This window comes from Oryctolagus cuniculus, chromosome 11, assembly GCF_964237555.1.
Source record: "Oryctolagus cuniculus chromosome 11, mOryCun1.1, whole genome shotgun sequence".
Classification (NCBI taxonomy): Eukaryota; Metazoa; Chordata; class Mammalia; order Lagomorpha; family Leporidae; genus Oryctolagus; species Oryctolagus cuniculus.
Window position 1 is genome coordinate 100,446,519 of NC_091442.1, and position 13,270 is coordinate 100,459,788.

Genomic DNA, 13,270 nt, shown 5'->3' on the forward strand with positions numbered 1-13,270 from the left:
GTGGCTTGTGGTGGGGGCGGTGAGCCAGCTGAGGGTGGATTGATGTGGGGGATGTAAAAGGTGGGAGCAGATGAGCAGCTGTGTTTATTTTAATACATATCATTTAACCCTCACCTAAAAACAAATTGGAGAGGTTTGGGAGTGCATTAATCTGGACCCAATTAGCATGCCTTTCTCCTTCAAAAGTGCAACCTGAGATTAATGAATATAAACTAGAGTTTCAGATGCAGTGCTTAAATCATTTGCATGTTTCATGCATGATAATTGAATTTATGTATGCACTTCCTTTCATTTAACTATTTCCAGTCCCCTTCTTGTGACTCTTAAACCAAGATTTCATGATAATAACCTCTAGGTAGAAATAGCTTGCCTAGACTTTACTTCTAATGAGAAATCAAGTTCTTGTTTCTTTTATTTGAATTTAAATAAGACAATATTTTTAAAAAAACGGAAGGCAGTGCTCAATAGTCAGGAGTGCTGTTTCTGGAGTTGGTAAATAGACACCTCAAGTTTATTTTCAAAAGAATAGAAAAAACATGGTAAGTTATGGTAGTGAGTTTCAGTGGTCCAGGAGAACTGGGTTTCAGTGCAGCCTCTTCTAAGTGTATTAATAATAGAACAATGTCACTTTAAGTCAGCATTGAGAATGTTCTTGGACTTTGGACCTGAGTTATTTACATCACTGAGTTTCCATGCACATATTGTTTCTGGTATTGTTAGGTATTTGCTCCCACAGATGGGGTGGGGATGGTGTTAACCTCTGTGAAAGGCTAGAGATGAACAGTTAGCACTTGTAGTCCCCTGGTATGCTATAGGTTTGATCCCCTTCTCTTTCCTTTTTGTTATTTGGGTGAAGATGCCTTAATGCTTATATAGTACAAGCAGGTGCTAAGGTTTTCTCCTTCTCACCTTCCCCCAAACAACAACTCTAAAAGCCAGCAGTAGGTATATAAGAAAGCTTCCTGGAGAGGAAGTGCAACAGAGCTTCCTGGGAAAGACAGTGAAGCAAGGGGCTTAAAATAATTCCCCTGTTTCAGTTTGTATTAGTGACTTGTCTGTCCTCTGTCCTTCCTTGTGTGTTTCCAAGTTCAATGTCAAAGTGATGAGCTTTTCTCCAGGAATTCTCCCCAGTGTCCTTTGTTTTTGGTGGAATCAATGGCTGAATGTTGCTGAGTGTCTCCTAGTCTTGTTTCCTGGTCCTTGTAGCTGAGAATGTCATTGAAGGATAAAATCTTGTTAATTTGTGATGTCACAATTTAAGTGTACTTCCTGTCACTTATGTGTGGTTTAAAATGTTCCCTAATGTAGCATGAAATGATTGGTTAGCTTTGAAATAGTTGTGAAGTCATGTGAAGAAAATAAGTTTTGCATCCGACCAAGATAAATTCACTCTAGTGCTTTATGGCTTTTTATTCCTATGTGATAGTAATAAAGTCTCATGTAGGGATGGAAGCCATGAAATACATTGTGAAAAATCATCAACTGAGAAGGGGCCATCAGTATAGAGAACGTTAGCCTGTGGAGCTGTGAACGTGCTGGAGAAATGACTTAGTGCATAGCTCTGCTACGTGTGTGGTGTTCCTGTGAGTTTCTTTATCTTTGGATTTTTGACAGCTAAGGAATCTAGGTTACAAGAGTTGGTTCATCTTCGTAATCATTGATTAACATGCACGTCTGAGTTTGCACATTTCTGTTTATCATACATTTTTCTCCGTTTTCTATTAATGAACATGCTCTGGGGGAACTGTTGATAGCCCACCAGTCTGGTAGGCAGCACTTAATCCTTCTATGCCTTCTTCCGCCAACTGTTGAGGTCTTTCTTCTGAAACGAAGAAATAGACAATCAGACTTGTCCTCTTGGAAATGTGGTCCAGATTTCTCTACTCCCAAGCTCCAAAAAAGGTATACATTGCATGGGCTAGATCAACATCTCCTGAGATCCATAAAACCAAGAGTTGTTTTCCACTGAAGGGTGTGGCATAGTGGAGAAACATCGGACATAGAGGGAAAAAGGGGGTCTTTGGAGTACAGTTGGGTTCCAATTTCTCTGCCACTTCAACTGTGTGACCTGGGGCAAGGGACTTAAACTTTGTGGGCCTCTTTCCTTATCTTTGGAGTGGGGATCCATGCCTGTCCTGCAGGGCTGCTGTGAATATTAAATGAAGTGATGCATACAATGCCTAACAAACCATTTAACATTATATATTTTTAAAAAGCTCATGAAATATCAGTTTTTCTTCTTTCCCTTTTCTCTGCTCTTTCCTCCTCTTTCTTTCTCTCTCCCTCCCATACCCTCCTCTTTCTTCAGATACTAGTCTAAAACAGCACCTATGGATCTAAGCAGCTCCTTTGAGAAAGAAAAGACATCTTCAAGAATGTCTAATTGCACATCCTTTCCATATGTGGATTGGATCAAGAGTTTATGTATATTTTTCTTCAACTGTTTAATTTTGATACTGACCTATATTCATTTTGACTGTTTTCTGTGTATTTATGTGTGCTTGAACTGTTTTAACATTGACTATTGACCTATATTCATCTTTGCTGGTTTTCTGTATTTTTTAAAATGAGACTTCTAATAAAAATATTTTTCTTATCTTTTGCTTCTTCATTTCCTACACACAATGGGTCCCTCGCCTGTGCTCTGAAAATATCTAGGATGCCCCCAAAGGGCAAATGATGCCTTTTCCTTAGAAAGCACCAGTGTCTTCCTCCCACCTTCCACCCCACTTTTTATTTACACGTCAATGTATTTCAGAAACTTTGTGATATAATTCTTAGGTTTAATACTCATTTATCTTTTAAATCTATAAAAATTAGCACCTGACATTATCACAAAGTCTGTAGAATAATTGTGGAGCAAAAGGACTGTCCAGGTGCAGAAATACTGAAACTTTTAATAATTACAGAAATATCTAAGTATATTGCCAGAGAAGTAGAATATATTGAAAATCAGTGATACCACACTGATATACAGAGTTCTTTTACCATAATTGAATTTGTTTCTTAGACTCCAAATTCCTGTATCTCCAGCTCCTAGGAATGTTCTTGATAGTTGGTAGTTATTAAAATATTTATAAATGAGTAAGAAAGGAAGACAAGAGGAGGATGGTGTAGGGAGAAAGGAAGGGAGAAAAATGAGGGGAATAAAGAAATAAAAGGCTGTATCACCATGGGAAATTTGTGTTTTATTTAGGGAAGCAGAGCGCGCACATGTGTGCGCACACACACACACATGCACACACTTACACAAAGGCCTAATACAAGTATGAGGAGAGTTAAGATATACAATAGTATATTTAATAATAAGCCAAGATAAAATGTAATGAGTGGCATAGAATCAAGGAAAGGTTCATGTCAGGATATAGGAACTCAGTCAGATTTCCATAGATAAGAGTCAAGGATGAGAGAACTAATTTGTCAAATTCATGAAAAGCTTGAGTGGTTCTTGGATATTTTTCCAACACACAGAGTATTCTATGCTGGAGAACATGTTTACTTCTATATATCTTCACAAGCACCATTAGGAGCAGAAAGAGGGTTTTAATGGACACACATGGATTAATTAATTACTGCTGAGTCTCAGTGGGCTGTAATTAGCTATTACTCATCTGAGATAAGACACATCTAAGTTGCCAGCATGACCACACTTCAAAGATGGCCATGCTTTTGCACAGTGTCCCCTGCCTTCACTCTTGAATGGTTGTATTTAAATTCCAATACCTGTTATAAGTCTGAGGCAACTTGTGGAAAAACAGTTGTCTTCAAAAAGGGTTCTACATCTCACAACAGCCCTGAATATTAAATTTGTTGCCAAACTTTGGCATTTTCAGCATTACTGGTTGGCAATAAATCCACAGGGCTTTCCTGTATAAAGTTGGCCAGTGGAGCAGAATGCACAATGAGAAAATGATCTCATGCATTAGGTGAGTGGGTAAATTTCCCAGTCCTGCCAGTGGTCTTGGCACAAGTAGGAGGGTCAAGCATTGGAGAAAGTGAGAAGAGTGTAAAAATGGGACAGAACCACTCTTTTCACTTTGTTTTGCTCCACACCACAACAGAAGTTTCTCTTCATCAGATGTTTCACCAACAACATATTTGCCAATGGAAAATAGTGCTAGCATCCATGGGACCTGGATTTGGGCAGCTTAAAAAGCACCTGCACACTGACCTACACATTCAATTCCTGTAATGGGAGTTTTGAGGCCAGCTAAGGGGTGAAATTATGAATCGATGATTCTAATAGGAAAACCTAACATTTTTAAGTCAAAATTTACATCTACTAAGTTGTTATGTACTCTGTACTTCTTTTGTGCAAGAGGGATAGGCTCATACTGGCCCATATACTCTTGCCTACTTTTATCACCAAAGTTACCTACATCAGCCTGGGAGACATGACTGAAGAGAAGATTCATCCGGCATCTCTGGATCAGAGTGGGGTCCGCACAAGAAAGCAGAGTCCAGAACCTCAGTGAGCACCAAGTAATGTGACCCTTTCAGTCATGAGCTTTAGGTTTCCCATTTCTAAACTAGTTCTTCAAATCAGATCTCCCAAGAGTAGCTACTCCCAAAAGGTCTGTCCCAGACCCAGTTCTAATAGGTTAGACAGTCCTTGGACCTTAAACACTGATGATCAAAGGATGAAATGGGATGACTTGGGGGAAGCCTCCCAGGATTCTACTGGATGGCTTTTCTATTCACAGTCTTCCATAAAAGAGACTTTTAGACTTAGGACAACCTGGAAATGGGGGTTAGCAATGTCAAACCTTGCTATGTTTCTCTTTCCATCAATCCTTATCACTATAAAAGCAAAATACATGTGTTTAATAATATTTTCCCCATGGTTTACTGTTGTATTCTGTTGGTATTTCCTCTTTTATATAGTTAATTGGGTATCAACAAGAACCAAAAACCTGTTCTAGCCAAGAGATAAAAATATTCTCAGAAGATGATTTTAAAAAAATCTACTTATTTATTTGAACAGCACAGTGACACTGAGAAAGGATGAAACAGAGAGAGATCATCCATCCTCCAGTTCACTCTCCAAATGCCCACAACAGTCAGGGTTGGGCCAGGCTAAAGTCAGGAGCCAGGAATTTTATCCAGGTCTCCCATACAAGTGTCAGGGACCCTAACAGTTGAGCCATCATCTGCCATCTGCCAAGTGCATTAGTAGGAAGCTGGATTAGAATCAGTGTAGCAAAGACTCGGGCACTCTGATACGGGGATGTGGGCATCCAAGTGACAGTTTAACTCACTGCACCTGATGTCCTCCCCCAGGAGTGTATTTTAGCAGAAAATATGTAAGCAACCTTTTGGAAGTCCACAATTAGGTTATACTACTGGGGCTCAGTAATTCTGATGCCTTCATTGCTTGCTTAGTTAAGTTCGAAGTCCTTACCATGACACAAAAGGTACATCTGGTCTGTCCTCACCCATGGTTCAGACCTAATTTCTTGCCACTTTGCATTGCTGGCTTTGGCTATTCAATGAAAATACCAATTGTACTTCTGGTTCTAGCATTTGAATTTGCTATTCCGTCTACCTAGAATTCTTGGTCGATATCTACCTGTCTTATTCTCATTGCCTGGGGTCTCAGCTTACAAACCTATTGTCAATAACACCCACCCTGACCATCCTTAGTGTCATGATAAGTCTCCTCCTCTGACAGACTCTACCTTTGGGCCCTGATTAGTTTTTCCCTATGGAGCACACTTTTTATCATCTGATAGACTACAGCTTTATCTGTTGGTTTATTGATTGTCTTACTTCCCTAGAACATAAACTCCAGGAGACTGGGGGATGAACCTGTCTCTTGTGGACTATATGATCCCTGAGCCTAGAATCCTGTATGCAAGTAGTAGACACTCAAGTCTTGTTAAATGAAGTAATATATATCTGGCACTGCTTACCATTCGTGTGTCAAGATACTGATATTATATATCATACGAACAATGAATCACATATAGTTTTCAGCATTTAAACTAATCATGTGTTAACCATTATCTTCTTTTAAGACACATAGCTTTGATTTTTCTACTTTTCCTTCTAAATAATGCCATGCTACATTTTACCCCTTAACTTTTGTCCCTAATCCACCTTAAAATAATTCTTCATGAAGTCAATGTGCATTTCTGCAGCTCTTCACACATAATACAAAATTACATTTTTCCAGGCATGGTGTCCAAATCCACATTTTTAACAGAAGCCAAGTGTCCACATACTTTTGTTTGTGTGGTTGTATGTGTGTGTGTGTGTCCGTGTGTACATGTTGGCACATCTATTTCAGGGATGAAAATTCATTTTAAAAGCAGAGTCATGTTCTTTTATACAAAGAAAAGAAGATTCTCTTGTCATCTCTGTCTTTTCCTTTATTCCTGAAGAGTGTCAGATTTTACCATTTCAATTATGGTTCTGGATTTTCAGAATGAGAGATTATTTTAGGAATTGAAGAAAGCCATACGTTAAAATCTCCAATTCTCCTGTTCTACAAATGAAGAAATGTAGTATGTAACCATACTGTACAACACTAGCAAGGTTAGAAATGAAGGATTCAAAATGTCTAACTCATCAGGAACTGAAAATGTATGAAAACCATGACTCACCTAATCAAAGCCAAAGGACACCATGCTATCTCTTGAATCGTAGTATCTGCTTGTTCCTTATTAATATAAATGTCAGGATATCTGCAGAATGTCTCCTGTTGTTGAGATTATATATACTGATGAAATGTAGAATGTAGCTTTCAAGTTGTAGTACCTGTTCTACCTTCTATGCTAGTTCATTCTAGAATCCTTTGCTTATCTTGCCCAATCTGGCTTCTTCACATTTGTGTTCTTTCTAAATGTCATAAAATTGTAAGGCAATCAGGAAACTAATAGTTTTTGTTGAATTTCTTTAATACAGGCAAACAACTAGAGAGTTAGTCTTCTTACTAAAACAGAAAATCATGTGCTTCTATGAAGCTGACACAAAATTTTCAGTTGGAGACTTTTGTGGGAATGATAATTCAAAGAAGCATGTACATTTATATACACCTTTGAAGACATATCAACATCTGTCTTCACTGATAAACACATATAAGCTCCCAGTTTGTGTTGAGAAATATACACTAATGAAATATTAGAAATCATATTTTGTCTTTTCTTTGAAATATTAAGACTGGCCCCACTTTTTTTGCCTTCTTAATGTTTCATTTCTGATAAGATGTTCTTACCCTACTCATGAATTGAATTGTTATAAGCATAACATAACTGAAGTTCAAGTGTTGGCTAACATCCTTGGTAAACCAATACAATTAAGTGAGCTCTATTTATTTCCAGAAGTTTTGAGGATGAATCCATTGACAGTTAAATAGGACACTGCATCCTGACAAAAGCCATTAGTATATGCATATGTGTCTGGGAACCCACTTTAAATACAGGAAGTCTGAAATCCCAAGCAAGTTATGGAAAATAAAATATTATTTACTGATTGACATTAATCCCACTGGAGAAAATATGAGGTGTAAAATAAACAAATGGCCTACGTTGAGAGGAGACCTCCAAAAAGAATGAATTCCAGTTCACATGGTTGTGTGTTTGGATGTGTACACGTGAGTGTATCTGTTTCAGGGACAGAAAGTTACTTTAAATTCAAAGACAGAAAGCATGAGGCTCACCTAAAAGAAACCAGGCTTTGCACCAACCCTGTGCATGAGTTAGCACATTTTATATTCCTGGTCATGGCCCATTCTTATTCACATCATAGAAAGTGATTTTTGTAATTTTTCCCTTCAGTTTTATCAACCAAAATCGTCAATGTCACGTGAGCCTCCAATATCTGTCAGCAGTTATAGCCTCTCAAGCCTAGAAAATAACTTTCCCTGAAGATGTTTATGATCGCAAGCCCTCTCTCTTCAGCTGCATACCATCTACCCCACCAAGGTGCATAAAAATGAAGAAAACAATAATGAGCCAACAGCCTGTTAGAAGCCATGTATTTTATAGACAGTATATTGATTAATCCTCTCAATAGGAATTCCATGTCCTCATTTCTGTTTTCCAGTCTTGGAAACTGAGATGGAGAGATTTTCATTGACAAGGCTGCTTTTTACAGTGTTTTTATCAGATCCCTAATGCTAGTCCTTAAACCCAAGGCATGATTGGTCCTAGGTGTACCAGTTATTATATTGTCTCATCTACATTTTGTACATGGTGTTCAAATAGGATCTCTTATCTCCTGCTTCTCAGAGGTGTGAGATCAAAGAGTAAGTGAACCCCACTACCCCTTCCCATACAAGTTCCTGTCCTCCTTTCTTCTAATGGTTGATCCTGTCCAGGCATGGGAAGCCCAGTAACCTCTCAGAAACCCCATGCTTCTTTCTGTCTGTGCAGCCAAGCTTTTCTCCTGATTCTTGCTAAAGATCCAAAGGATGCTAGAAAAGGTAGGGATGGATCTATTGGGGACAAAATGTCCTGTGGGTCATGGAGCAGTTGTTACCTGCCTCCCAGGAGAGGAGCACAGTGTCAAGGGTCACTCCATCCTGGTGGGGAGCATTTTCAAACTTTCCCACCTGCTTGTGTGGACAGTTCAGTTTAGGAAGGCTTCTTTCTTCATTCTACAGGGGTATATAACAATAAAAATAAAGGGGAATGAAAAAGTCGAATTTCAGAGACTCTGCATCTTTTGCAATCCATAGAACCTTTCAATAATAGAACACATTACATTGTGCAGTGGCACCTGGACAAGACAATGAAATTTCGGTGACAGTCCAACTCTTGCCCCCTGGCTAAAAGGCCATTTACTCCCAGGACATTTACGTTCTTCATCTACAATCTGAGGATAATTCCTATCTGTCTTAGGCTGTTTTGCATTGCTATCACAAAATACCTGACACTGGGTAATATTATAAAGCAAAGAGGTTATGTAGTTCACAGTTTGGGAAGTTCAAGAATTTGGTGCTGGCATCTCCTTGGTTTTTATGAGGGCCTCCTGATGGTAGATAACATCATGGTGAAAATACAAGTGAGAACCATGCAGAGCCAGGAAGCAAGAGAATGAGGAAGAGCAGGCTTACTCTTTTCACAACAAACCCCTCTCATACATTCTTTTTATAACAGACCTCTCTCATAGGAACTAATCTACTCCTAGTAGACTTCACTCACTCCTCTGAGACAGCATTAATCCATTCATGAGGATGGAGGCTTCATTAACTAGTTACTGCCTCCTAGAGAGCCCCCATTAAAGGTTAGACCACATCAACACCCACACTGGAGACTAAGCCTGGAGCATGTGAATCTCTGGGGAACAAATAACAATTGAGTCATTGCACGGTCCAGCTCTGCCCCTCTAAATGTGAGACCATGAGAAAAACTACTTCCTTGAAGCCCAAGTTCCTCATTTGTTATAAAGGGATAATTTCCATCCTTCCTACTTCAGGTTTTGAGACTCAACTCAAGTGTTTCATAATCAGAAATGCTTTGGTAGACTTGAACAGCACTATGGAGCTGTAAAATCTACAGGCTTAGAGCTTGAAAGTTGACATCAAAGGGCAAAAATGGTATACATGTGAAACTTAGTGTGGACGTTTTAAGTTTATTCACTTATTCATGTTCTGAGGCCTGATCCAGGGCCTGGGAATGTAGTCAAAACAAGAAAGTGCAGTCCCTAGTGGGGAACAAATGGCTGGGTCAGGGGGACCCACAATGAACACAGGTAAAGTGGAGTGAGTGTTGGGAACAGGGATGATGCCCAGGGTTCAATGGATGTAGTATAAAGGGGTTCCTTTGGGACATCAGGGAAGTCCTCATGGAGAATTGACATTTAACCCTAATGGCAAAGGTTCGAGGTCACAACTTCCTACCATAAAACTAGCGTCCAAAAAGCTGAAATTCTTCCTGTCTCCATATCCACCCCTTAGATTCAGATAAGAATTCAAAGGGGTATCTTTTAATGTTGTATAGATATAAAAATAAAAAAATTCTTATATTGAGGGTTATAACTTTTACAGGAAGCATGTTCCATTCTGAATCCTTTGGCTAGCTGAACAGAGCTCAGTCTCACCCAAGCCATGATTGAGGACAACCCCATTTCTCCCATATTTCCATTTCTTCAAGAGGATAAAAACATATTTCCTATCCCTATGTAAGCCAAAGGCTTCCCTCTAGAGGTTAACTACAAGTCAGTCCCACAACATTCTGGCTCCTTTCTTCAGCGTCCAGCTACTTGCCTAATTATATCACTCCTCCTCTTCATGTACAAGATTTCTTCAGAGAATTGTTATTGTGTGTGACCTTGGACAAGTTATTAAATCCTTCAATGGAAGAATAGTAAAAGGATAGGGTAATTCTTGCAGGATTATTATAAGGATTAGATGAGATGCAATTTAGAATGGTAAATATATACCAGTATAACTAATATTCTTAAAATGAAAACTATCATCTCCGTTTTCTTATCACCTATGTGCTCTCTGTTCACTCCAATTTCTCTCCTAACGCCCATGACTCATGTCCGTAAATAGCTCTTGCTAAGGTCACCAATGATCTTGATGTAACTAAATTTAATTAACTATTAAAGATTTCATTTTGCTTAATGCTTCTCCTAGCAATATATCTTGTTAATTAGAGACTTTTAAAAAATATATATCTATATACCCATAGATATTTATTTTCTTCTGTGTTATTCTGGTTTCTCTGCCTCAGAAATTTCTTGTTTTATCTTTATCTCTCTGGATACAGCTCCATTTCAAAATAAATGCAAAGGCAGGCTTTTTGATCTTTGCCCAAACATTTAATCTGAAGTTACTCAACATTTTAGGTCTTTTCCTCTTGTCTTCCTAGGAAATCCCCTCGAGTCCTTAATAACTTCTTACCTGTCGTCTTCTCTGAATTGCAAATCCATGTACCAACTGCTTTTTGGACCCCGCCACTAGGATGTTTTAAAGGTATGTCCCTTGCAAGACATTCAATATGAATTTAGTATCTTCTGCCCTAAACCTGGATCACTTGCCTGGTTTCCTATCCCAATAGACAACACCATTTGAATTTAGTAGAAATCTAAGAATAACCATTGATACAGTGGGACCCATTTTTAATCTACTTGTCAAATTACATCGATTTCTGTCTCATGTATCTCTTAAATTTATCTACATCTCTTTTTTACCACTGCTGGTACTACCCAAGGTCAACATGGCAGAACAGCCTACAGTCTCAACCTGGTTTATATCCTGTCTGGGCTTCCAGTCTCACATTGCAGCCAAATATAGCTCTTCAAATTCAAATTTGTCATACCAAATTCCTCTCTTTCCTACCTTCTAGTAGTAGGAAATGACATCTAAGGAATTGTGTGATCTGGAGCTTGTCTACTTCTCTAGCCTTAACCACACTCTTCTGGATACTCTGTTTGCCCTAATAACCTCCACTATGTCAAACGTGCACGTTCTTTCCCACCTCTTTACACTCAAGGCTGCCTGTATCTGGAAGCCTCTCCAAGCTCCCCACACCACCTCCCTCTGTCTAATTAACATTTATCCAAACTTCAGAAATCTCCTCCTCCCATTTGCTACCTCCATAGCTTTTCTGGCCCAGATCAGGTTCTCTGCTACATATTCCCACCAAGATGTTCTTTCTCTGGGGGCAATGGACTTGGTTTTCAACATTATTCATTTGTGTGAATAATTCATGTTTTCTTGCCAATTATAATTTATACTTCATGAAAGCAAGGGCTTCTGGTTCTGTACCTATTTTCCTCTTGCACTTGCCAGAGGGCCTGGTACATAGAAGGAATTTAACATTTGTTGAATGATTGAATGAGTGCTTCATCCTTGGCTAAATTATCAGAATATTTTTTTTTTCAAAAACCTCATATCACCTCTAAATCTTGATCTCAACACATAATTGCTTCAAGGAGTATATTTGAATATTATAATTTAACTTTCAGCTAGAACAGAGCAAGACTTCCTTTTTGTAGATATGGTCTCCCTATAAGAGTAAGATACATTAAAATAGAAGTTGAAAGAATTTGTGACAGCATCCACAAATAAAGTACACAATAGTCAAATGAGAGTGCAGGTGCAATTAATTTGAAACCTAAATTGTATTTTTCATCAAAATTATAGAAAAATTAGTCATTAAATAATTGATATTGTGACATACTTTTGTGCAATAATTGAAGTGCTTTGCACAGCTGTAATCTCAACCTACCTTGAGGATTGCCACATTCTTTAATTTTCTGATTGATTAAGTGGATTATTTGACATTTTGGCAGATAATAGAAATCACTGAACAACAAAGACTCCTTTCATTTCTCATTATTTGCTCTCTCTGAGCTCATTGTAAATTTTCTAGAAACAAAGGTGTGATAATTCCTTTTCTATAATTTTATTTCAATGTTGCATTTTTACTGATAGTGGTAGCAGTTTTTACATGAAAATTCACATCACTGACATCCATATCAGTCTCTCTAATTAAAATGTAATGCATAATAAGATATGAATTTCATATCACATTCAGACCTCTATATTCTTGTCATTTGTACAAGTATTACATACTTTTATATTCTTGCATTGAAACAGAGATTGGTTTTGCTTCAGTTTTGGCTGCCAATATATCCTTTGGGATACCCAGTATTTCCAGGTGGCCAGTTAAATGATAATTTGGACAGTTTATGCTGACTAGAGTGGCCAAGGAAGAGTCTTTTGGTTCCAAACTCATTTTCTCTGGTCTATTCAGTTAACACAGATTGTATAAATATTGCACACTTGTCTTTCATTCATTAAGATACCCACAGAGCTCTCTTGACAACATCCATCCAACCTTTAACTTCCAAATGGTTCGGTAGAGATAACCTCTATGACCAGGTTCTCACGCCTTCTCCAAGGAGAACAGTTATTCCAGGGCTGATCAGCAGGAAGGGCTCCCCCACATTCCAGCTACATGATAGGGTCTGTGCCAGGCATTAGAAATAGCCAGAGATACTCAGACTAAAGTGGGGAAAAGAACTGTGACGGGATATAACTGCTCTATTCACTTTAACCATTTCTTACCCACGCTTGACAAGAAGGGGAAAGTTTGTCAAGGACATCACAACTCAGCTGAGATTTGAAGGGGAAGTAGGAGGAAACCAGCATAGACGTGTGAGGGACAATGCAGAGCATTCAGCATGAAGCAGCAGCGTCTGCTCACTTAGACGCATCATCCACCAGGACAAGATTCAGGATACATGATCTGTCCTGAGCGTAGGCTAGCTAAGAGGAGGTTCAAGTAGAGACCTGAAGGCATTGTCAATGAGA

The 13,270-nt window shown here is 38.6% G+C and overlaps 1 long non-coding RNA gene and 1 other non-coding gene across 2 annotated transcripts in view; both read left to right on the plus strand.

The window, feature by feature from the left end:
* The window catches only part of LOC103348351 (uncharacterized), a 117,568-nt gene extending 106,633 nt beyond the window's left edge, over positions 1 to 10,935 (plus strand). Inside the window, exon 8 of the long non-coding RNA XR_011380214.1 lies at positions 10,821 to 10,935. This is a non-coding gene — a long non-coding RNA (uncharacterized lncRNA). The remainder of the gene's footprint in view (positions 1 to 10,820) is intronic.
* MIR135A-2 (microRNA mir-135a-2) lies at positions 1,401 to 1,460 on the plus strand. The gene has a single exon (NR_162527.1). It is a non-coding gene; the product is annotated as a microRNA mir-135a-2 (primary transcript).
* Positions 10,936 to 13,270: the final 2,335 nt, after the last annotated feature.